General features: G+C 37.7%; 1 pseudogene; it reads right to left on the bottom strand.

Annotated features, from left to right (window-relative positions):
* Positions 1-19329: 19329 nt before the first annotated feature.
* On the bottom strand, positions 19330-19914 carry LOC112397791 (sigma intracellular receptor 2-like; annotated as a pseudogene).
* Positions 19915-27088: the final 7174 nt, after the last annotated feature.

The raw sequence follows: 27088 nt of genomic DNA, 5'->3' as shown, positions 1-27088 counted from the left end.
CTCATGCTAGAAATGATTTCTTGTGATCTTCTTTATCAACCTGGCAACAGCAGTTATGAAGTGCAGATTAAAAAAAAAATACATGGCAAGCTTGCTGGTAGAAGATGCTAAAGATATAACATGAATGACATAAGGGCTTGGGAGCACGTGTGTGTGTGTGTCCTTGTATACATAGGAGAAAATGCGGTAATCCTTCTCGAAAGTGTTTAATGAGAGAACAAAAAATCTAAGACATAAGGGGTTTTCTCTGGTATTGAGCAGTTCTGCCTACCAGCTGATGAAGAAACTACATGCGATTTTTATGAGAGATGAAATTTAACCATAACAAGTGAAAATGGAACATTTTCTGATGGCATTAATAATTGAGTGAAATTACTTCTGGGGAGCCGAATTTTATTTTCTGAGGGATGAAGGGGAAATGTGGATTTCCAGAGCAGAACAGGTTCATTGCTGCAGTCAGAAGTACAGCTGAATGAGGCAGCCCCAAATGAAACCTCGAATTTCCTTCATTCCTTTGTAGTGTGCCTTTAACACACTCAGGGACTGTGACTGTGACTTTGCGAGACAACCTAGCATGAATTTGAGTGTACAAGATGCACAGCATATCCAGATTCACCGTGGCATCAGTAGCTCCCAGTCATGGCTAAAGTCTTTTGCATAAAGGCTTCAAACTAACTGTTTACCAGTTACCTCCCCTGTTATTTGGCTGCCCTTATTTCCTGTTTGTCAAACTATAGCTAAGTAAAATGAGACACCAATTTCTACATGGATCTCCTTTACCTCTTCATTTCTCCATGAAAACATATCTTCTTACTCCAAACAATGCACTCCTTAAAGTTCTGCGGAAAATTCCTCTCTTCTATAAACTCCATCTAGGTTCTTTGCGTTTATTGTAGCATCCCTTCAGGATTCATTCATTCACAAAAACATTGGGGAGCAATTTCTATAGACAAAGAAAAACACAGGGTCAGGGGCCACAGAGATGGACAAGTTGCCTTCTCTACTCTCGAGGAGCATACAGCCCAACTGGACAGATGGGCAATACTCTGTGGTAAGTGCAGTGAACAGAGGAGTGCCCCTGGGGGTGGAGTGCCAGTGGAAAGCTAACATGGATGTTTCCTGGAAGATATCATGTCTGGGATGAGTCTCAGAAGATCAGTAGAAGGTTTCCAGCCTGGGCATCCAAGGCATGGAGGTCAGTGCCAAGCCTGGAAACAGGGCAATAAGCACTTCACCTTATATCTTCTGTAGCTATGTGTTCATAAGAGTCTGTCTTCTCCCCTGCTTCAGACTGACTCCCCCTTCAGACCACAAGCAGACCGTGGGACATCCAAGTTAAATGAGAAAATGTACCTACCACAAAGTGCTAGGAGATGGCTTCTAGACTTCTTATTATCAGTATTTAATCCTGGCTTACTGTATATTTTCCTTAAGTATCATTAAAGTGCCCTTTAAATGAATATTCAAATCTTGCTCCTTGCTAGTTTACTCCTGTTGCCCCTCTGATAGCAGAGGCGACTGAAGCTAGAACGAGGACTCTACAAAGAAGTGAGAGGATCAAGGAATAAAACCAGGGTCCCCAATCTTCCTGTTAGGAGCCCTCTGTCTGAGTGCTCACAGAAACTTCCGGTGTGGAGGAGGGCGCAGGGGGCGGGAGAAAAGCGCAGCAGCTGCTTCTTCACTTCCTCCAGAATAGGGCATCTCTATAATCAGGAGGGAGGGGGAAGCTGGAGGTGGCTTTGGTAACTGGTTTGGAATTCAGTAGGGCTTTGCAATCTCCTGAGAGATCGTTCTCTACTGATTTAAGAACTCTGAACAAAATCTCTTAACTTCTTTTCTAAGCATTATCACAAGTAAAGATAGGATTTGCTTTCTGGTTAAAATGTGATTCAAGGGACACATGATACGATGTTTTAAGTAATATGCTCTCGAAGTCTTTATTTCCTTTTAAGCAACTGGATCATCAGCAAAATTGTAACATTAACATGGGTGGTAAAATGTGTGTATATCATTTTTCATATAAATCTCTGCCTCTCGATCAGTTTCCACATCGCCTGCACATTTATATCAGATCTCAGAAGCCCACTGAAAATTAGCAAGAGAAGAAGTGTGAAAAGACAGAAATAGTACGCAATCCTTGCAGAATATCTTATTTAGTAGAGTAGGAAAGCTGAGGAGAAGAAAGAAGAGTACTACTTTTTTTATTCTGTGTAGCCCCATTACTTTTTCAAATTATTTCCCACCTTTCATTTAGTTGTGACCTAGCAGCTGTTTTTGACAGATGGAAAAACAGAGACAGGTAGCAGCCAATCAAGTGACACCCAAGCCAGGCTCCCTAGAGCTGCCGCATCTCAGGCGCAGTCCTTGCTGTTTGCTGCCAAATCATCCCGCTTTCTTCACAATGAACACACAAGTCTCTGTTGGCATCTCAGAATAGCCAGCACATTCCTCACACTGGCTTTGGGAACAACGTCAGGAGCCCGGAAAAGCTCCAGGAAGAAGTCTTGAATTCCAGTGCCTGCCGGGATCTAGAGGGTGGGGAAGGGTGAGGATAAGATGCAGAGGTGGGAACCCAGGAGGGTGTGCCTGCTGAAGGACGGCGTCAGCTGGAGGCAGCTTGCAGGACCACCAGGGCCCATTGCACACGTCTCTTTCCAAATCTGCAGTCAACATCCTCACCTGGGTAGCTTGAAATCGACAATTTACACCCCGGAAACTAGCGAACACTACTCCATAGCAGTGCTTTCACCCCTCCCCCACCCCAGAGGGGATTATTAAACGTTGACTGACATACTCCTGCCTAAGAACATCAAATTTGATTTTTTAAATTGATATATAGTTGATTTATAATGTTGTGTTAGTTTCAGGTGTACAGCAAAGTGATTCAGTTATATATATATATATATATTCAGATTCTTTTCCATTACAGAATATTACAAAATACTGAGTAGAGTTCCCTGTGCTATACAGCAGCACCTTGTTGGTTATCTATTTTATATATAGTAGTGTGTATATGTCAATCCCAAAGTCCTAATTTATCCCTCCCCCACTGCTTTCCCCTTTGGTAACCATAAATTTGTTTTCTATGTTTGTGAGTCTATTTCTGTTTTGTAAATAAGTTCATTTGTATCTTTTTTTAGATTCCACATATAAGTGACATCATTTGATATTTGTTTTTTTCTGTCTGACTTACTTCACTTAGTATGATAATCTCTAGGTCCATCCATGTTGCTGCAAATGGCATTATTTCATTCTTTTTTATGGCTGAGTAATATTCCATTGTGTATATATACTACATCTTCTTTATTCATTCATTTGTTGATGGACATTAAGGTTGCTTCCATGTCTTGGCTATTGTGACTAGTGCTGCTATTAACATAGGGGTGCATGTAGTCTTTTTGAAGTAGACTTTTCATCTTTTCCAGATATATGCCCAGGAGTAGAATTGCTGGATCATATAGTAACTCTATTTTTAGTTTTTAAGGAACCCCCATACTGTTCTCCATAGTGGCGGCACCAATTTACATTTCCAAAAACAGTGTAGGAGTGTTCCCTTTTCTCCACACCAAATTCAGTCTTTATTAATGGTGGACGAGCCAAACAAAACTCCTTTGCTCCTGTATCCAGCCCTGAATTTGAGACCCCTGCTCTAGGGACTAGGCTGTCCTTGGCATGGTGCCAGATTTGGTTAGTTCTTCCTACTTTCTTTTTTCTCTCTTCCTTCTCTCCCCTCCCCTCCCCTCACTCTCTGACTTCTGAGGAGGTGATCAGTGAGGTGGCCGTACAAAACTATTACAAAGGAAACAAGGTAGAGGAGATACTACAACTTGCTAACAGGTGTGTGAATAACTCCAGGCACGGAGTTGCCTTCTCTCCGTGGAAACTCCTCGGCCCATCTCTCTTGTTAACACCTGTGAAATTGTTCAATAAAATAATCCCACAAGCCCTGTTCGGTCTCTCGAATGTGTAGTCTGCTACATTTCTTGTCAACAAGGCAGCATACAATTCATTTAGAAGGCCATGTGAAATGTTCGTGAGTAACAAATTAAGATTTAGTTCAAACGTTCTTGATGGGGCCTTGGTGTGCTAACCAGGTTTATAGATCTGTTTCATGGGAATACACTTTACAAACTTGCATTTGTGAATTGTTTATTCAGTGAGTTTAGGCATCCATAATATTTTTGTCACTGTTGTAGACGTGAATGGAAGGGAAGAAAACCATTGCTGGCAAGAGCTATTTCAGATTTCTGCAAGTTGAAGTACTGCATTAAGAAATTGGAACAATATATCCAGCACTAGACACTATGTTTGATAAAGTAAAATAATCATAAGTTCCGTAAAAAAAAAAAAAAAAAAATCATAAGTATCACAGTTTTTTTCCTTTTAATGAAAGGATTTTCAGCCAACATTGGAAAACCCTGATAAATAAAACCTGTCTAAAAACAGGTTCTTAAACTGGGGTTCACAGATTCCCAAGAGAGTCATGGGTAGAATGCAGAGTGGCTGTGAATGTAACATGAAAATAATTACAACATTATCTTCACTCACTTCCAGCTGAAATTGAGCATATCCTTCAAGTATGAAGATAGGCAACAACCTGTAGTACTATTAGCAGTACCTGTTTCTTCATCACCAAAAGAAATCACAGATATTTTCCTATCAAATTACAGTTGTTGCAGATATCTGAAAACATTGTTTATACTCATCACTTCTTCAAAATTATAATAATTATTTGATCTGCTAGATTTTGTGTTTCAAAAGCACATATATTATGACATCACACATTTGATTTTTATATATTTTGATAACTATAATTCCATATAATTGGTTTCCTTTGTAATCTCTATGCATCTTATTTTATGCATTTAAAAATATTAACCTGAGAAGGGATCCACAGTCCTTACCAGCTTGCCAAAGGGACAGGAAACATGGGACCAAAAAAACTTAAGAACTCCTGTCCTAATATCAGTCTCATATTGCATTTTTTGTTCATTCAACAACCAAGAACATTAAAGTACCTTTAATATGCCCTGGAATGTTCTAAGCACTAGAGCTATAAGCACACACAAGACGAGCTGTTTGGCCTAAGGCGACACAGTCCTGGATCCTACCTGGCTCTTTGCTGGAGCTAATAGTGGACTCTGGGAGGGCTCACACCAAGGAGTACTTCCAGGAACTTCTGCTGCTAGTGTCCTTGTCCCCACAATGAGCCACAGCCACACCCTAAGGAGTACTTCCAGGAACTTCTGCTGCTAGTGTCCTTGTCCCCACGATGAGCCACAGCCACACCTTGCCTCTGAAGGACACAATCTAAAACTAGCAGCCATGTGGCTGACAGGGTCTTCGTGCTCTGGCCAGGTTCCAGGCCTGTGTCTCTCAGGTGGGAGAGCCAAGTTCAGGACAGTGGTGCACTAGAGACCTCCCAGCTCCATGTAATATCAAATGGCAAATGCTCTCCAAAAGATCTCCATCTCAATGCTAAGCCCCAGCTCCACTCAACCAGCAGCTACAGTGCTGGACACCCTATGCCAAACAACTAGCAAGACAGAAACACAACCCCACCCATTAGCAGAGAGACTGCCTAAAATCATCATAAGGCAACAGGCACCCCAAAATACACCACTGGATGCAGTCCTGTCCACCAGAAAAACAAGAACCAGCCTCATCCACCAGAACGCAGGCACTAGTCCTGTCCACCAGGAAGCCTACACAACCTGCAAGCCAGAAGGGACTGGCAGGACATATTTAAAGTGAGGAGAGGGAAAAGCCTACAACCAAGGTTACTCTACCCACCAAGGATCTCATTCAGATTCAATGGAGAAATTAAAACCTTTACAGACAAGCAAAAGGTAAGAGAATTCAGCACCACCAAAACAGCTTTACAACAAATGCTAAAAGAACTTATCTAAGCAGGAAACACAAGAGAAGGAAAACACCTACAATAACAAACCCAAATCAATTAAGAAAATGGTAATAGGAACATACATATCGATAATTACCTTAAATGTAAATGGATTAAATGCTCCAACCAAAAGACATAGACTGCCTGAATGGATACAAAAAGCAAGACCCGTATATATGTTGTCTACAAGAGCCCCACTTCAGTGATTATAGTTGAAAACTTCCCTAATATGGGAAAAGGAATAGTCAATTAAGTCTAGGAAGTGCAGAGAGACCCATAGAAGATAAATCCAAGGACAAACAAGCCAAGACACATATTAATTAAACTATCAAGAATTAAATACAAAGAAAAAATATTAAAAGCAGCAAGGGAAAAAAAACAAATAGCATTATCAAAAAATACCTAGAAATAAATGACAATGGAAACATGACAACCCAACACCTATGGGATGCAGCAAAAGCAGTTTTAAGAGGGAAGTTTATAGCAATACAATCCTACATCAAGAAACATCTCAAATAAACAACCTAACCTTCCACCTAAAGCAATTAGAGAAAGAAGAACAAAAAAACCCAAAAGTTAGCAGAAGGAAAGAAATGATAATGATCAGATCAGAAATAAATGAAAAAGAAATGAAGGAAACAATAGCAAAATCAATAAAACTAAAAGGTGGTTCTTTGAGAAGATAAACAAAAGTGATAAACCATTAGCCAGACTCATCAAGAAAAAAAGGGAGAAGACTCAAATCAATAGAATTAGAAAGGAAAAAGGAGAAGTAACAACTGACATTGCAGAAATACAAAGGATCATGAGAGAGTACTACAAGCAACTATATGCCAATAAAATGGGCAACCTGGAAGAAATGGACAAATTCTTAGTAAAACACAACATTCTGAGACTGAAACAGGAAGAAATAGAAAATATAAACAGACCAATCACATGCACTGAAATTGAAACTGTGATTAAAAACTTTCCAACAAACAAAAGTCCAGGACCAGATGGCTTCACAGGCGAATTCTATCAAACATGTAGAGAAGACCTAACACATATCCTTCTCAAACTCTTCCAAAATATAGCAGAGAGAGGAAAACTCCCCAACTCATTCTATGAGGCCACCATCACCCTGATAACAAAACCAGACAATGTTACCACAAAGAAAGAAAACTACAGGCCAATAACACAGATGAACATAGAGGCAAAAATCCTCACCAAAATACTAACACACAGAATCCAACAGCACATTAAAGGGATCATACCACATGATCAAGTCGGGTTTTTCTCAGGAATGCAAGGATTCTTCAATATACAAAAATCAATCAATGTGATAAAGCATATTAACAACTAGAAGGAGAAAAAACATATGATCATCTCAAAAGATACAGAAAAAGCTTTCAACAAAATTCAACACCCATTTATGACAAAGACCCTCCAGAAAGTAGGCATAGAGGAAACTTACCTCAACATAATAGAGGCCATATATGACAAACTCACAGTCAACATCATTTCCAATGGTGAAAAACTGAAACCATTTCCTCTAATATCAGGAACAAAACAAGTTTGCCCACTCACACTACTGACTATTATTCAACATAGCTTTGGAAGTTTTAGCCAAGCAATCAGAGAAGAATAAGAAATAAAAGGAATCCAAATCGGAAAAGAAGAAGTAAAGCTGTCACTGTTTGTAGATGACATGATACTATACATAGAGAATACTAAAGATGCTACCAGAAAACTACTAGAGCTAATCAATGAATTTGGTAAAGTAGCAGGATACAAAATTAATGCACAGAAATCTCTTGCATTCCTATATGCTAATGATGAAAAATCTGAAAGTGAAATTAAGGAAACACTCCCTTTTACCATTGCAACCAAAAGAATAAAACACCTAGGAATAAACCTACCTAAGGAGACAAAAGACCTGTTTGAAGAAAACTATAAGACACTGATGAAAGAAATTAAAGATGATACAAACAGATAGAGAGATACACCATGTTCTTGCATTGGAAGAATGAACATTGTGAAAATGACTATACTACCCAAAGCAATCTACAGATTCAGTGCATTCCCTATCAAACTACCAATGGCATTTTTCACAGAACTAGAACAAAATATTTCATAAGTGGTATGGAAACACAAAAGACCCCATACAGCCAAAACAATCTTGAGAAAGAAAAACAGAGCTGGAGGAATCCGACTCCCAGACTTCAGACTATACTACAAAGCTACAGTAATCAAGACAGCATTGTACTGAGACAAAAACAGAAATATAGATCAATGGAACAGGATAGAAATCCCAGAGATAAACCCCCACACACACAGTCACCTTATTTTTGATAAAGGAGGCAAGAATATACAATGGAGAAAAGGCAGCCTCTTCATTAAGTGGTGCTGGGAAAACTGCACAGCTACATGTAAAAGAATGAAATTAGAACACTCTCTGATATCATATGCAATAATAAACTCGAAACGGATTAAAGACCTAAATATAAGGCCAGACACTGTAAAACTCTTAGAGGAAAACATAGGCAGAACACTCTATGACAAACATCACAGCAAGATCCTTTTTGACCCACCTCCTAGAGAAATGGAAATAAAAACAGCCATAAACTAATGGGACCTAATGAAACTTAAAAGCTTTTGCACAGCAAAGGAAGCCATAAATAAGATGAAAAGAGAACCCTCAGAAAGGGAGAAAATATTTGCTAATGAAGCAACTGACAAAGGATTAATCTCCAAATTTTACAAGCAGCTCAGGCAGCTCAATATCAAAAAAACAACCCAATCCAAAAGTGGGCAGAAGACCTAAATAAACATTTCTCCAAAGAAGATATACAGATTGCCAGCAAACACATGAAAGGATGCTCAACATCACTAATCATTAGAGAAATGCAAATTGAAACTACAATGAGGTATCATGTCACACCGGTCAGAATGGCCATCATCAGAAAATCTACAAACAGTAAATTCTGGCGAGGATGTGGAGAAAAGGGAGCCCTCTTGCACAGTTGGTGGGAATGTAAATTGATACAGCCACTCTGGAGAACAGTATGGAGGCTCCTTAAAATACTACAAATAGAACTACCATATGATCCAGCAATCCCACTACTGAGCATATACCCTGAGAGGACCATAATTCAAAAGAGTCATGTACCACAATGTTCATTGCAGCACTATTTACAGCAGCCAGGACATGGAAGCAACATAAGTGTCCATCGACCGATGAATGGATAAAAATGTGGCACATATATACAATGGAATATTACTCTGCCATAAAAGAAATGAAGTTGAGTTATTTGTAGTGAGGTGGATGGATCTAGAGTCTGTCATACAGAGTGAAGTAAGTCAGAAACAGAAAAATAAATACCGTATGCTAACACATATATATGGAATCTAAAAAAAAAAAAGGTTCTGAAGAACCTAGGGGCAGGACAGGAATAAAGACACAGATGTAGAGAATGGACTTGAGGACATGGGGAAGGGGAAAGTTATGCTGGGATGAAGTGAGAGAGTCGTGTAGACATATATACACTACCAAATGTAAAATACCGAGCTAGTGGGCAGTAGCCACATAGCACAGGGAGATCAGCTTGGTTCTTTGTGACCACCTAGAGGGGTGTGATAGGGAGGATGGGAGGGAGACACGAGAGGGAGGATATATGGGGTTATATGTATATGTATTGCTGATTCACTTTGTTATAAAGGAGAAACTAACACAGCATTGTAAAGCAATTATACCCCAATAAAGATGTTTTTTAAAAAAAGAACAAACAAGACAAAATTCCTACTCTCAAGAATCTTAAATTCTAGAGAGACAATCTAAATTAATTTTCCAAGTAGAGTAATTTCTTAAACACTCAGTCTCAAAAGCAACAATAGAAATTCACAAGTAGCATAGATCCTTGCTACTCAGAGTTTGGTGCATGAAACAGCACACTTGGCATTACCTGGGAATTTGTTAGAAATGAAGAATCTCAGGTCCCATCCCAGAATCTGCATTTTAATAACATCCCAGGGAATTATAAAGTTTGAGAAGTACTGGCTTACCTTTTAGACCCCACACTACCATCCTTACTACTTCCTTCTTCCCATTTGGCCTGAAACAGTGATGAAAGCCACAAGGTATCAGGAGGCCTCTGATAAAGTTAAGTCTAGTTCAAACTGATTTTTCCAAGGCTCATGAATGAAAGAGGAGGTGGGTCTTGAGAATTGTATTTCTAACCACACAAAAGAGTAAAACTTCGGGCTCGAAAAAAAGTCATGACTGAAAAATTTCCTCACATTTTCTCATGCTTAATTTGGTCATTCCTTTGTATGAAATAAGCTCATCTTGTTTAGTGGTACCTCAATGAAGTGAAATTGGCTACACCCTTCTTTCACTCAAAGCGCTATTCATAGATATCTATTCTCAACCATGTTATTTATACTCTGTCTAAAAGTAGGTTTTACAGTTATTTAGAATCATGCAGCACCAACAGAGAACTTCTTTAATTTTGATCTGAAGAGCTGAACTCATTTGAATTTCCTAATATAATATCTGGGGAGAACCCCAACCTGTGAAGAATGAAAGGAGAAAAAATGATATGTAAGAAAAGATATTAGAACCCAGTGGCTATTTAAGAGCTGAAAATTGATTGAGTTCTGTCTGGTGGAAGCTTCTGAAATTCTGCGCAAATTGAAATAAAGTGGTTTGATAACTAAATCTTACTAATGGTCTGGGAGCAGTGTTCTCCGCTCACTGCAATCTCTGATCCTGTCTTTGCTTAAAATTCTGATTTTTTTCACCACAGATTTTGGTATTCATTTTTATTTTTAAAAATACTGCATGAAAATATGATTCATCTTGATTAATGAGTTTTGGGGCTTCTCTTAAATTGTGCTCCCAAGGTCCTAGTCCCAACCCTTCTGGACATACAAGGTCAGAGGTGAGGAAATGATTAGAATAAATTTCCGAAATAAAAAGTGTTCATTTCTCCCAAGTGATTGTCTTTAATCTTTCAATATTATCAATCATATTAGAATAATTTTTAAAGTAATCATGATATTTGTGTCATGTTGTAATCATACACCACTCATAACTATAATTAAGATCTGTTGTTTTCAACATGTTACAGTCAAGAAACTCTTCCTTAATTAATAGGTAAACTGAGCCTTGGATCTTTAACTCGTAGATTTGTGGTTGCTCTAAACTGCTCCAGAGTAAAATGTTTACCAAAAGATAGCCCCGCTCTAGTATAAGAAGCAGAATATTATGTTTGAACATCGTGTGAAATGCTATTGTCATCAAAGGTAATCACCAAGAAAGCTAGGGCTAATAAATGGCTGAGATGCATTGGAAAATTAGATCTTTACTTGGATTTAAATTAATGAAGTTATACAGTATCAGAGATAGCCCCTCGCTAGGACATTTAATGTTAACAATGTTAATAATATTCTCAAAGGGTATTGTTAAGAGGAACTCTCTCAATTGTTGTATGGAAGCATGTACCAATATTTTTGCAAACATAATGTAACATCAAATAGAAAAGGTACGTGATAGGAAGATAAAGGTAAACCCTATCATCCCATAAAGCACAAATAATCCCAAACATCTCCAATGGCACATGACTGAAGAAAAATAGTCTGGTGCCATACCAAATAATTCCTTAAGACAGGAAATAAGTAAATAAACACTGTGACCAAACACACTACTGGCTGTTGTATTTGGCTTCGTTTGAAGAAGCAGAGCCCAACTCAAGCTGGTTCAAGTTAAGGGAGGATTATTTTATGGATGAATAGGAAGCAATAAGAAGCCTAGAATACAAGAGAAATGTGACTAGTTCTCATTGAGATGAGCTATATGTGTGAAATACACATTGGATTTCAGAAAGTCAGTATAAAAAAAAGAATGTAAAGTATTTCATTTTCATATTGATGACATGTTGATATGATAATATTTTAGATATATTGGCTTAAATAAAATGTATTTTTCAAATGAATTTCACCTATTTCTTCTAACTTTTCTTAACGTGACTACTTGAAAATGTAAAATTACACATGGGGCTCCTATTTGTGACTCATGTTATATTTCTACTGGAGAGCGCAGCTCTAGAGACACTGGTGTTGAGATGTAGCTAGGGAAGGGGATGGTACAAAACAGGAAGGCAGCAGGAGTGAGAGTGGAGTAGTTTCCTTTCAAAGAAGGAGGGACCTGACTAGATAAAATTTACTGCTGACTCACTGAAGAGTAAGAGAAACCAGAAAGGAAAGAGACCCTCTACATATATGGCAAGTCTAGACTGGAAGGCAATTCCTTCTTTTTCCTCCCTCCACCTCCATCTCCCTCCATCTCCATCTTCCTCCATCTCCATCACCATCTCCATCTCCATCTCCCTTCTTCCATCTCCATCTCCCTTCCTCCCTCCATCTCCCTTCCTACCTCCTTTTGTACTCTTCCTTTCCTTCCCTTCTCCCCCTTCCTTCCTTCTTCCTTTCTTATCCTTTTTTTTTTTTTTAAGAAAAGATATCTTGATTATCCTGAATAAGGTCAAACAGGAAAGCAAGTGATGATTAACCACTTACCATATCATACTTTCCAGAAAAAATCTACAGGTGAAACAAACACAGTTTTGAAACTGAACATTGATTAAGATAAAACCTGAAGAGGAATTCCTAGTTGTCTCCTAGTGATGTCTCCTTGCTTGCTCTGCAGCGACTGCTGCCCATGACTTACCTAACTGTTCCTGCCGATCAGCTCCACAGTTAGAGGTGATTCTTAAAGGTGTGTGGAGACCATCGTTTATGTGTATGTCAAACAGATTGCATTTGTAACATTTAATGCCCACAATAACAAAAATAAAACGTGCTGTCGTGTGCTCTCTGTGTAAACACTTTCTTCTGAAGATTGAGTCAGTGGAATGTTTTAGGAACTTTGACATTTATGGCTGTATTTATAATCTTTTTTGGATCATTTCCTCACAGAGTCACATGTTCATATATTTTAAATTCTCTGGAGAAATAAAAATATTTAAACATAATATAATGATGTGATAGGCATTTTATGAGCCCTTGCTCACCATCTAGGCATGAGAAAAGAGAATTGTATGGTGAATCCTGAGAAGGGTTTCTATAAATGTCGAATTTTCTAGATCTGTGCCACAAAGCTAAGGTGATTAGAAAGAGAAAGAGGAGGTGTATATTCAACTCTGACAGAGACTTCTTTTTTGCTTGAAACTAGACTATCCTAAGAGTTGGAAACTAGATATTCATCCTGTTTGGAATATGCATTGCGGAGACTTCTTTGGGCAGACAAATGCACTTTTTGTGCTTTCAAAGAAAATTAAGAAGACCCAAGAATTTTTTTCCCACTCTATACTCATATATAATATGAATTTACCTACTGTTTATTTTTTGAAATTTCCTGGTCTATAGCACAACAGCCCAGGATATATCCATCTGGCCATAGAAACAAGCCCTTTATTTTTAGCCAAAGCAATGCAGCTAAGTTTTACTAAACACTCAATTTGGTATATACCAAGTATCTTACACGTGTTAATTTATTAAACAGCCATAACAAGTCTAACTAGCAAGTGACAAATATGGTATTCAAACCCAGGAGATGTCTCATACCTGAAACTGTTTCTATACAAATATGCTATCCTGGAGGGAGAGGACACAGAAATTTTAAAACATATCTTCAGGGCTTCCCTGGTGGCACAGTGGTTGAGAATCTGCCTGCTAATGCAGGGGACACGGGTTGGAGCCCTGGTCCGGGAAGATCCCACATGCTGTGGGGCAACTGGACCCGTGAGCCACAACTGCTGAGCCTGTGCATCTGGAGCCTGTGCTCTGCAACAGGGGAGGCCGCGATAGTGAGAGGCCGGCACACAGAGATGAAGAGTGGCCCCCACTCGCCGCAACTAGAGAAGGCCCTCACACAGAAACGAAGACCCAACACAGCCAAAATAAATAAATTAATTAATAAACTCCTACCCCCATCATCTTCTTAAATTCAGGGAGTTCTTTCACAATTAAAACAAAAAACAAACAAAAAAATCATATCTTCAAAATTTTTGACAATCCTTCTAAAGAGAGTATTCCCCTAAAATCTGACCAACCTTAGAGATTGGTTGACCAATAGAGGATGTCAGAAGAGACAGCTGGGCTTCCCTGGTGGCACAGTGGTTGAGAGTCCGCCTGCCGATGCAGGGGACGTGGGTTCGTGCCCCAGCCCGGGAAGATCCCACGTGCCGCGGGGCGGCTGGGCCCGTGAGCCATGGCTGCTGAGCCCGAGCGTCCGGAGCCTGTGCTCCACAACGGGAGAGGCCACAACAGTGAGAGGCCCGCATACCGCAAGGAAGAAAAGAAAAAAAAAAGAAGAGACAGCTGTCTTCAGAGGTTATGTCAAGGTAGAAGGCCATTCATTGTCCACCAGTTTAATTTGAGACACTCATCTCTGGGGTCCTGAACTGTTATGTAAGAAGCACAAGGCTGCCATGTTGTGAGGAAGCTCAGACTACAGTTTTTGCAGTGATTTCTTACACAGCTAGAACAGAAGGTTTTAAGTTTAGCTGAGGGTTAGGGACACAATTAATATGAAGCCTTATCTCTTATTACTGATAAATTTTAAAAAGACCAATTCTTATGCAGGTTCCATTTTAAAACTGTTATACAAAAGTAATGGTTATGCCTAATACAATAGCCTTTGTTCTTTGTTTGTTCTAAACAAAAGCCTTTAGCCTTTGTTCTAAAGACTTTTATGTGTATTGATGCACAAAATCTTCACAATAGTCATGAAGCAGATGTTGTAATCATCTCTAATTTTACATAGAAAGAAACAGAGAGGCTAAGTGTTTGCCCAAGGTCAGTCAGCTATTAAACGGAAGAGCCAGGATTTGAACTAGGGTCTTCTGGTTCCAGATTCTGTGTTTTTACCTCTTTTACTGGCATGAACAAATTCTCAAATTAAAGAGATGACTATTTTAAAAAAGAGATTAATAAAAAATAAGCATTTTCCCTCTCTGGTGATTCTTTACCACTCTTCACACTGAAAGGTAGAGCTTGTATCTTCTCCCCTTGAATTTAGGTGGGCTTGTGAAGGCTTCAACCAATAGAATACAGCAGAAGTGAGGCTGGGTGCCTGCAAAGGCTAGGTCATAAAAGGTCTTACACCTTCTACTTTGTTCATCGGAATATTTGCTCTTGGAGCCCTAAGTCATTACATAAAAAGTCCAAAGTCCAAAAGTCTGAAGCCACCATGCTGTGCAGAAGCCCCAGCCCATGCAGAAGTCACTGCAGTTGACAGTCCCAGATGAGCAGCCTTTGAGCCATCCTAACCTGGGCACTGACATGTGAGTGAGAAGTCTCCAGACATCCAGCCTCTGTCTTTTGAAATACCCTCTGCCCTTTGAGTCTGCCCAGCTGAGGCTTCACATATTGTAGCTCAGACACAAGCTATCTCTGTTGTGTTCTAAATTTGTGACCCACAGAATCAGAGAGAATGATAAAATGGTTGTTGTTTTAGGTCCCTGATTTTGAGGGGTTTGTTACACAGAAAAGGACAATTGAGATGTTCTCCTTCACCAACAACTTCTAAACTTGACTCCTAGAAGTAAGTACTAAAAATGTTTGCTGTTACATTTTCAGTCCCTTTTCTATACTTTTAAACATTGTTCATACTCTGCTTTAAATATTAATAGTACCATTATATTTAAATTGTTCATACACTTGCTTTTTTTCACTCATTTATTCAAGAGATTTTTAATTGAGAACTTATACCAAGCATTGTTTAAGATATTGAGGATTCAGGATGAACAAAGTCCTAAAGCAGATGGAGGTTATGTTTATGTAACAATGTCTTGCTTTATATGTCCATATATACAGGTCTATATAATTCCTTTTCTCTGCCCACATTGTATTCCTTTTTATCTTTGCATACAGATTATCTAGTACTCAAAGTGATTCATATTGTTGGATACATACAATGTTTCCAATATTTTGCTATTTCCAACAACGTATAAGTGCACGTGTATACTTTCTCTTAATAGAAAGTGCAAGAAGTATAATTAGGGAGAACTGTATTTTTAATTCTAATACTGCCACATTAACTTCAACAACTGACACTCCCATCAGTAGCACAGGAAAATGCTTGTCCCCTGACCCTCACTGACACTTGAGTCGATGTTCTGGGAGCAAAACTCTCTTATTTTAATTCACATTTCCCCCAATTATTAATGAGGTTAAACATCTTCAGGAACCAATTATAACTCCTTTTCAGTGAATTGTTTATTGTTATTCTTTGCACATTTAAAAATTGGTTGTCTTCCTTAACTAAAGGTGTGACTAATTTAATCTAATTATGAATCTTTTATCTCTTAAATATGGAGCAAAAACAGCTTGAGTCTAAACCTACTTTTTTTTTAAACATCTTTATTGAAGTATAAATGCGTTACAATGTTGTGTTAGTTTCTGCTGTACAACAAAGTGAATCAGCTATATGTATACATATATCCCCATATCCCCTCGCTCTTGTGTCTCCCTCCCACCCTCCCTATCCCACCCCTCTAGCTGGTCACAAAGCACCGAGCTGATCTCCCTGTGCTATGCGGCTGTTTCCCACTAGCTATCTATTTCACACTAAACCTGCTCTTAAGCTTCATATTGCTTTTTATTATACAGAAGATTTTGATTTTTATGTGGGCAAATCTGTCCATCTGTTACTTCATGTCTTTTGGATTTTATATCTTGCTTATGAAGGCCTCCATGCCAAAGTTATATAAACATTATCTTTGGCCTCTATATTTAAAAATGTTGCTTTAAACATTAGTTATTTTTTTTTAATGTATATGGACTTTTCTCTTAGTGACTTGGTGTGGTAGGCATCTAGGTTTCCTTTTCTTTTTGGTCTATTGATTGATTCTCAGTCCTCAACTAATATGTATTTAGTTACTATCGATTATAGCTTATTTTCATGTTTGGCAGGAGAAATTGCCCCTCTTGGTTCCTCTTTCTCAAAAACATCTTGGCTTTCCTTTTATTTTCTCTTCCAAAGTTTGGAAGTGTGGCTTATTGAGTTCCTTTCAAAAAACAATTCCTATGTGTTTTTTTAATTAAGATTTAATTGAATTTATAGAGAAGTGATATCTTTACAACCCAGAAATGTGGTCTCTTCTTCATTTACTCAAGTTTTCCATTAAGTTTTATAATATTTTTTCATCTAGGTCCTGGCATATTTCTCTCTGTTTCATTTCTAAAAACCTAATTATTTTGTTACAATTGTGAATGGGACGATTATCAAATTTTTATTCAGTTATTGCTAGAATGTGGAAAAGCCACCGATTTCTGTGTGTTGACCTTGGAGACAATCTCTTTACTTACCAGTTGTCACTTGATCCTCTGGGTGTCTGAGCAAAAAATTATATCATCTACAAATAATAAATATTTTTTCTCTTTCCCCCCCACCCCGATTCATCATTCTTATTTTTCTGATTAATTCATTAACTAAGACTTCCAATAAAGTTTTGACAATTTGAGGTGATAGTAAGCACACTTTCCTTGCTCCTAAACCTTTTATTATCAAGTATGACACTTGCTGTATGTTTCTAGTAGAAAACTTTAGCAAGATAAAAAGGCTCACTCTGTTGCTAACTCAGCATTTGATGAAAAGTGGATCTTGAATTTTATCAAATGCTTTTATCAGACATCTGTTAAGACATTATGTAGATTTTCTCCTTTAATCTATTAATGTAGCAAAACAAAAGATGACATAAGGTTCATTCAGCCAACACATATTTATTGAGTACCTATTATCTATGTGCCAAGAACTATGATAAATGCCAGGAATATAAACAAGAACAAGAACAGAAAGTTTTCTGCCCTGAAGTTGAGCAATCTTTGCATTCTTAGGATAAACCCTATTTACTCTAGGTGTGTTACTCTTTCAGTATGCTGCAGGACTTGATTTGATATTGCTTTGCTTAGGATTTTTGCATCAACATTCCTGAGTGGAACCAGATTATGTTGCCCTGGGCCCCATTCAAAACTGACAGTTTTACAAGTTCTCAGTAAACAAACTGGAGCAAAGTATAGTGCTTCTCTCCATTTATTCAAGTCTTCTTTTAAATCTGTAATAAATTTTGCAGTTTTCTCCCTGTAGGTCTTAAACATTCCTTATTAAATATATTCCTAGATAATGTATTCATTTCATTATGAGTGAGATGTTTAAATCAATTATTTATTGCTTGGGTATATAAAACCAATTGATTTTTATATATTTGGTGTATGATTGGTTGCTTAGACAGAAATTTTTCAATAAGGCTTTTCATTTTTTTTTTTTTTTGGTCAGCAGCTACATTTATTTTGACCAGACACAGGAGTCAGACGATACTCTCAACAATCAGACCATTAGGTCTTGTAAACAAAACAGGCAAAAAGGGAGAACTAACCAGGATCAGCATCTACCATTTTCCATGTGTGTTCACAAGGCTTTTTTTTTTTTTTTTTGAGTTGGCCTTGAGAATGAATTTAGAGAAAGCTAGCAGAGTACCAAGTACTAACATGAAGAGACCCTATATGCACACACTGGACCTGTCATGTCCATCTCCCCACATCTGCTACCTTTGACTGGCAACAAGACAGGAAGGAATTATTAAATTATTAGGTAGCATGAAGTTATCCAGTAAGACGTGCACCTCCAGCTCAGGTTTGAGATACCAGACCTCAGAGTAAAGGAACTTATGTTAGGTGGTCTGTAAAAAATAATAGAAGACGAAGGTTTGGAAAGAGGATAAACAAGGAGACTTTAAAAAATCTCTTCTCCTGGGATGACCTGTTTAAGATAGAAAAAATACACCTTCCAATTTGACCCATTTCTGACTGACAGTCATGCCAAGGGTGAACCTTAAGGAAAACTAAGTTTAAACCTCTTACAGAATATCTCACCCCCACCTAGGGGTTGGGGCAAGAAAACCATTTTTAATGACTATTACAGAGGCATAACTTCCAACTTAAAAATGGCCTGAGACATCCCAGTGATATGCTGTAGAGAACCATGAGTCTGGGTTAGTCACATGGATACTGTGGGTCACATGACTCATGAACATGCCAAGTAGGCCGTGTTGCTCGGAAGCTCATCTAGTTTCTGGTCTGGTCCTGCCTTTAGTAATCCTGCAATGGCACTCGGGCACACGGTGAGGCCTTTGGCTCCACTTCCCTATAACCTAGCCCACACCCCTCTGCTCATCCTCAGGTGATCGGTCTGTTTGCTCCAGTGCCCTTGGAAAGTGAGGGCTTGATGTGCCTCCTGCCAGTGTACTGCTCGTGCGTGTTGCTGCTGGTGTGTTTCAAATACTACTGAAAACATGGTGCTTTTTTTTTTCTGAGCATTTTCCTGGTACTGGGTCCAACAGGAAAATCCCCCATGGTCACCTCTCCCCTGGACCCGGGGTTATTTTTCCTCATTTTTTCTTTATTTTCTCCTCAGACTTGTAGTAGGGGTTCCACAACATGAAAAGGAGAAGTATAATAGGGATGAGAAAGTAGGTGATGTAGGCAGATATATGGAATAGTCGTTGGTGGAAAGTCTTAGGTCCTTGTCCTCTGAAACAACTGGTTTTGGAGAAATCCTGGAGTAGAAACGTGGAGAGGATTGGAATCAGAGTTGTCATGGTGTCAACCGAGTAGTTGATTGCAGGGGTGCGGATCCACCTGCAGCCTCCATGAACACTGGTATGGCCACCTTCTTTTTAAAAGCATCCGTCATGGGGACACTTTGAAGAAGACTTATGTTGGGATGAGAAAGAAAGGCAACTGAAACACAAGCTCGCAAAACAGGAGGGACTTAAACCACACCGGGGGGTGTGTAGCAGGGGATCTTTGAACTCCTCAGTATACCACTGCCGCAGGTTTCTCAGCTCCACCCGGTAGAGATCACAAGGCAGCACCGCCTGCAGGTCCACGAGCAGGGTGATGGGGATGTGGGAGAGGAAGTAGAGATCCAGCAGCCACTCCAGGCCGTGCCGGGCGCCCAGAGACCCCATCATCCGTCGGTTGGGCAGAGCAGGATCCCAGACTACCAGGCTTTTCATTTTTAACTGATATTTTTCCTGGTTATGAGACTTCAGGATAGACCATCATAATATGAGTAAATAGTAATATTTTCCTCTTCCTCATCAATCACTAATCCTTTTCCCTCTGTGCCTGATCTTATTTCATGGGTTAGAAATTGCAGCACAATCTCGAGTAGTATTTATAATAAAGAACATCCTTGTATTTTTTTCTTCATTTAAAGTCAATGTTCCTAGAGTTTTATGGTTAGATAATCACATATTGAGATAAATAATCTGCACCAACTTGAGAAAGAAGATTTCATTCCTATTCTTGTCCTAGTTATCAGGTGCTTTTACTAAAAATGGATGTTGCATTTTTTACAAAATAGTTTTTGACATATTTTGGAATAATCGCTTTATTTTTCTTCCGTGACATATAGATTTGAAAATTATATTAATTAATTCATGATATTGAATTATCTTTGCATTCTTGAAAGAAAACCTGCTAGGGTTTGTTTCATTATTTCACAAACAGCTGGGTAAATGTAGTATTGCATTTTAGATTTTGGCATCTAAATCTCAATATTTGTGAGGTTACTTTGTCATTTTCTCTTTTGTTAGTTTTATAAATTTTCGGTGTTAGAGTTTTGAACTGGGATTCTTTTCCCACATACTTTAATGTCCTTAGACATTAAAAAGAGTTAATAATTCAGAAAATTATTTGTTCTTTAAATTTTGAAATAATTTTGCTTTAAATCCTCTGAATAGGTAAATATTTACTTTTGTTTTTCAGTTTCTTCTTAAGAATGTTTCCTGCTTCTTCAGCAGTTAATATTCATGTTTGATAAGCATGAGAATAATTCTTAATATCAAGATTTTCAGATGTTTTCATGTCTAAGATTACACTTCCTTTCTTATCCCTAATTTTTTCCTCATCTCTTATTTTTCTTTGATTAGAATAGAGGTTTGTATATTTTATTCTTTTTGTTCTATATATTGTCTGCTTTTTTCTAAAGAACCACTCAGATTTATTTCTCTATTCTATTCCATTTTGTTTACAAATTTTAATTTCTGCTTTCATCTGTAATCATTTTTTCTTTTTTTTTCCCCCTTAGTCATGCTTTGTTTTGCTCTTAGCTTCTCAAGTTAATGGCTTGATTCATTTGTTTCTTTTATTATTTAAAAATAGTAAAAGTATGTTTTTTGCCTGATTATAGCTTTGGCTAAATACCACAGGTTTGAATATGTAGTGTGCTTATAATTATAATTTTCTAAGTATTTTGTAATTACACTTTGAATTTCCTATTTGACCCAGAAGAATATTGTTTTGTTTCTTTACATCAAAAACTGGGGAAAATTTTTTTTAATTATTCTTGTTCAGCTATCAATTTTGTTGCATTTTGATCAAAGAATATGGTCTGTATAGATCTGCCTTTTAGAAAATTCTGAGGTTTTCTTTGTGATCAAATATATATAAAATTTTAAGTGTTTCCAAATATTTTAAAAGGGAATATATCTTATATTTGAGGTTATTACATTTCCATGTGTATTTTCAAATTGACTCAATTGATGATATTATCAGATACTCCATTTCTTTGTCTATTGCCTATTTTAACTCTTAAGAACAGAAAAGTGCTTCCTTTTCTTACTGTGCATCCATTGCAGTCAATTCCTCTTTCAAATTCCAACAGTTTTTGCTTTATGCTTATTATATACTGTTATTTGGCACATGGAAGTTGAATCCTGATACATTTTTATTTGAGATCTTCCTATCAACACTGAAAAAGAAAGATTATGAGACATTTAAATTTTTTCCCTTGAAAATTTACTTCATCTTATATGATTGTAATTCCAACTGTTAGTTGGGGAGAGTAGTTCTTTTATATCTTAATACAATCTTATACTTTCAATTTTCTTGTGTTTATTTTTTGTAGGTATCTTTGATAGACAACTGTTGCAGATTATGACCTGATTTTTGCCATTTAATATGATAAAGTTATCATATTTGTCATAAATTATATGTTTGTGCTTACTCAAATTGATTTACATTTTTTTCAGTTTCTTTGCTTTTTCTTTTGATCTTTATCTTTGACTCTATCATACAAGTTTTCTTTTCTCTTTTCTGATGTACAAGTATGCATCCTACTTTTACTTTTGCTCAAGTTTACCTCTAAAAAATAAGCAACTGTATTTCTCTGTCCACATCAAGGGGAAAGAATCAGTGTCTACCACTTTCCCACCTTTGCACAATAAAGACAATAGCCTGCCATTCTTTCCTCGAGGTCTCCTCCACTACCTAGGGATTTAGACCCAACTTCTTATTTGCTAAGTATTATTATTTACACGTTATATTTTCTCTTTCAAGGATTAAAGGTGAAGTGTCCAATCTCTGTTGTAGCTCCAGTGTATTTGCAACAGTTTAGACTTGATCCCACATTAAAATATTTCAGTACTTACTGCCAGTCCTTTTAAGTCCTGTACATCTTCTTTGTACAGGATGTTTTGAAAACTGGATTCATTTTATGAAAATTGTCTGGAAAACTTTGATTTTTCTTTCATGAAGACGACTTCATTAATTTAGTTTTCGACACTTGGTATCAGAGAATGCTTTTTTATTGACTTCAAATTGAATAATAATGTGTCCAGATTTAGCATTCTTAGATCTTAATAAATTGGGCCTCTGAAAATGTTGCTTTATTAACTTCTGGTCCTGATTATTTTCTTTTGTTTTTTCCTGCCTTCCAGAATTCTTTTTATGAAAAATTAAAATTTCAAACTTCCATAGAAACTGGTCTCTTTATATTAATTTTGTCTAGTATTCATCAAGCTCACTTGATCTGAATATTTACTTACTTAAGTTCAGGAAGTTAATTTCTTTAACTTTAAATATATATATAATATATATATATATATATATAAAACATTGCTATTTTTCTATTTGTTCAGGTGTCTCCTTTGGCAACACTAGTTTTCTTCATGTTGGATTTCCACTCTCTGCCCTCTGACTCTACCATCTCTTTTCATGATATTTTTTAATCTCAATTTCATTTTCTTTTAATTCTGGAAGAGTGCTTCAAATCTGTCCTCTATATTACTGATTTCACTATAAACATTGCCCATTAAGCACTTTATTGCTTCTAATGTATTTTCCACTTTGATATTTCGTATTCAGTTTTATAACATTTTTCCTTCTTTCATCTTACTCTGTATTCTAGTTTCTTAACCAGCTTCCTTCTCACCTCAATATATTTTCTTCTCTCATTTTTCATCTCCTGTTTCTTGGGGTCCTTGGATGTTATTTAGATTACAAAGCATATGCTGTTTAAAATTTATTCCCATTTCCTGTAGTAAATCTTTTTCAAAAGTACACTCTTCCTCTGCCTTCTGAGTCCTATATTTTCATTTCTTAAAGTTTCAAAATTTTTCATATGCCTCATAATGAGGTTCCATTTTACCTGTTTATTCATCCTTGAATGATGACTATTTTATCTGGCCTGTTATTTCTCTGCAAAACACTGAATAGATTTTTCTTAGATCCCATCAAAGTTTACTTGGTTTTTGTTCTAATCCTCTTTTAGATCTTATGCTATATGACATTTTACCCATTCAGTGATTAAACATGCTGATGGGAGATTTATTCTAACATTATGTGAGCCGAGGTCAAACTTCCTCTGTGTATGGCTAAGCCATTGTGCTAGAAGCCAGATCGGGAATGACCTGACCTAGTTCTTTTTGCTACCGCAGAGTAGGCTGAAAAAGAAACTTTTGACTTTGTGGAGAATCCTCCATGGCAGAGCCCAACTACTGGCCATATGGTGCAACCACAAGGACCTGGCCCCAAGCAGTGGCTGCCCTCAGGTTCTTAGGACCTATAAGGGAGAAGTTCCCTGCTAGTCCCAAGCCTGTCATGCCCTCCCACCATGGACCCTATATATCAGGGTATTATTAAAATGCCTTCAAGATCTCCTTCACTTTTTTCCTCTCAAGCCTGTACCACTTCCTCAATGAGTGAGTCCTAGTGTCTTTCATAGATAAGGTTCCATTGGCAAAAATGTACTTGACATCTCTACATGTGAAAAGTGTTCTTCTCTAGCTCCCAGCAGTGATACAGGAGTTCTGGATTCTTGTGTTCCCTTTGATGCTTTAATAGGAATTTGGAAGCTTCCTGTGCTTACATTGCCATCTTTACCTGGAAGTAAGTTAAGAATATCTAAACAAGCAGGACATGTCTCAGAGGCTGTGGTGACCTCTCAATTGGGCTTAGATTTGGGTGCCAATACAGATCTATTTTCCACAGGGCCAGCCATACCGATGGGCTTCCAAGTGGCTCTCAGAAGTGTTTTTCTGCCAATCCCAGCCAGTTTCCTGGATTACAGCTAAGTTCCAATGATTCTTTTTGCTGTTTCCAAGTTGGCCTGGTGCATACATATATCTGAATGTCTACCTTTGTTCTCACTTTTTTTTGAAGCCCAATTATATATGAATACCTATGAGGTGCCAGAAACTTCACCTGTATGATTTTGTTTAATCTTCACAAGATGGTTCAACATAGATACTACTATAGTCCCCAATTTACAAATGGAGGACTTGAAGCCTAGAAAAGGATTTAAACAACTTAAGGTCGCTCAGATAGTGAGTTTCAGAATCACTACTTACTGGCCCATCATCCTCTAAAACCCATGTTTTTAACCAGTATTTCAAAAGCCTCTAAGCTAGAGATTTCCCCCCAAAAAATAGATAGATTTCCCACATTAACCACGAGTGTTAGCAGCCATTTGGATTCCCTGCCATCATGTCGTACCTTTTCACCATGGACCAACAGTCTACTAGATGAACCCATGTTTATATCAAACTTACTCTTCCCTTCTACCTTAGAATAAAAGACATCTTTCCTCCAGAGCAGTTCCCTCCCTGTGTGCCCAAGATTCCCTTCCCTTTCTTCTCCTTCCATGAATCTCTGTCCCTACTTGTTCTGTCATCTCACCATAAAAACACAGTCACGTCTCTCCCATCTCTTCTCAACATCGCATTGACCTTGTTTTTCTTTCCTTTACTGCCAAACTTCTCCTTCCGTTGTCATGGGAAACTAGTTTCCACTAGCTTTTTCCATTTCCTTTTTGTTCCTTAATCTCCCCAATTTTCACCCCTAGCGACCCCACTCAAACACTCCACCCAAGATGACTGTGGCCTCCCAATGTGAGAACACACTTTGGTCTTCCACTTCCACTTTCCACTACACATGGAAACATTGATGCCTTCTTTCATAAATTTATTTCCACCTTCTTTCCATGATTCCACTCTCTTCTCTTCTGTCCTCCTCCTGTCTCCTTGGCCTTTATTTTTCCAACTACCTTCTATTTTTCTCTTTTTCCTTCTGCCCAAATGGTTGGGCAAAATTACCCAGCATTCCATCCTTGGATCTCTCTTTTTTGAGTATAATTCCCTATGCTATACAGTAGGTCCTTGTTATTTATCTATTTTATATATAGTAGTATGTATCTGTTAATCCCAAACTCCTAATTTGTCCCTCCCCCATCCCCTTTCCCTTTCGGTAACCATAAGCTTGTTTTCTATGTCTGTGAGTCTGTTTCTGTTTTGTAAATAAGTTTATTTGTGTAGTATTTTAGATTCCACATATAAGTGATATCATATGGTATTTGTCTTTCTCTGTCTGACTTACTTAACTTAGTATGATCATCTCTAAGTCCATCCATGTTGCTGCAAATGACATTATTTCATTCTTTTCATGGCTGAGTAATATTTCATTGTGAGTGTGTGTGTGTGTGTGTGTGTGTGTGTGTGTATCACGTCTTCTTTATCCATTCATCTGTCAATGGACAGTTTCATGTCTTGGCTATGCTGCTATATGCTGCTATGAACACTGGGGTGCATATATCTCTTTTGTTTTTAGCTTCTTTTTTTTTTAACATCTTTATTGGAGTAAAATTGCTTTACAAAGGTGAGTTAGTTTCTGCTGTATAACAAAGTGAGTCAGCTATATGTGTACATATATCCCCATATCTCCTCCCTCTTGTGTCTCCCTCCCACCCTCCCTATCCTACCCCTCTAGGTGGACACAAAGCACGTAGGTGATCTCCCTGTGCTATGCGGCTTCTTCCCAATAGCTATCTATTTTACATTTGGTAATGTATATATGTCCATGCCACTCTCTCACTTCATCCCAGCTTACTCATCCCCCTCCCTGTGTCCTCAAGTCCATTCTCTATGTCTGCATCTTTATTCCTGTCCTGCCCCTAGGTTCTTCAGAACATTTTTTTTTAGATTCCATATATATGTGTTAGCATACAGTATTTGTTTTTTCTTTTCTCTTTTTTTTTTACAAAAAGAAGAGCTTTATTGAGATAAAATTCACATAATATACAATGGAGCCTCTTAAAGGTGCAATTCAATGGTTTTTAGTATCTTTATGGTTGTGCAACCATTACCATAATTAATTTTAGAACATTTTTACCTCTGTAGAAAAAAAAAGTTTATTTTTCCCCAATCCACCCATCCATAGGCAACAACTAATTTATTTTTTGACTCTGTAGATTTGCCTATTCCAGACATTTCATATAAGTTGAATCATACAATATGCAATCTTTTGGGTCTGGCCTCTTTCACTTAACATAATTTTCTTTGATTCATCCATGCTGTAGTGTATACTGGAACTCAACAACTCAATTCCTTTTTTATGGCCAAATAACACCTCATTGTGTTATCTTCCCGGACCGGGGAATGAACCCGCGTCCCCTGCATCGGCAGGCGGACTCTCAACCACTGCGCCTCCAGGGAAGCCGACTACATACATTTTTAATGGCCATTGACATAGTTTTTATTATTCTCATCAATCATTATTCATCTAGACTTATCCACATATTTACACATTTTATCGCTCTTCATTCTTTTTTTTTTTAACATCTTTATTGGAGTATAATTGTTTTACAATGTTGTGTTAGTTTCTGCTGTATAACAAAGTGAATTAGCTATATGTATACATATATCCCCATATACCCTCCCTCTTGTGTCTCCCTCCCCCACTCCCTATCCCACCCCTTTAGGTGGTCACAAAGCACCTAGGTGATCTCCCTGTGCTATGTGGCTGCTTCCCACTAGCTATCTGTTTTACATTTGGTAGTGTATATATGCCCATGCCACTCTCTCACTT

The sequence above is a fragment of the Neophocaena asiaeorientalis genome, unplaced genomic scaffold (assembly GCF_003031525.2).
Source record: "Neophocaena asiaeorientalis asiaeorientalis breed wild unplaced genomic scaffold, Neophocaena_asiaeorientalis_V1.1 scaffold154, whole genome shotgun sequence".
In the NCBI taxonomy this organism is placed as follows: Eukaryota; Metazoa; Chordata; class Mammalia; order Artiodactyla; family Phocoenidae; genus Neophocaena; species Neophocaena asiaeorientalis.
This window is presented reverse-complemented; position numbering and strand designations above follow the sequence as displayed.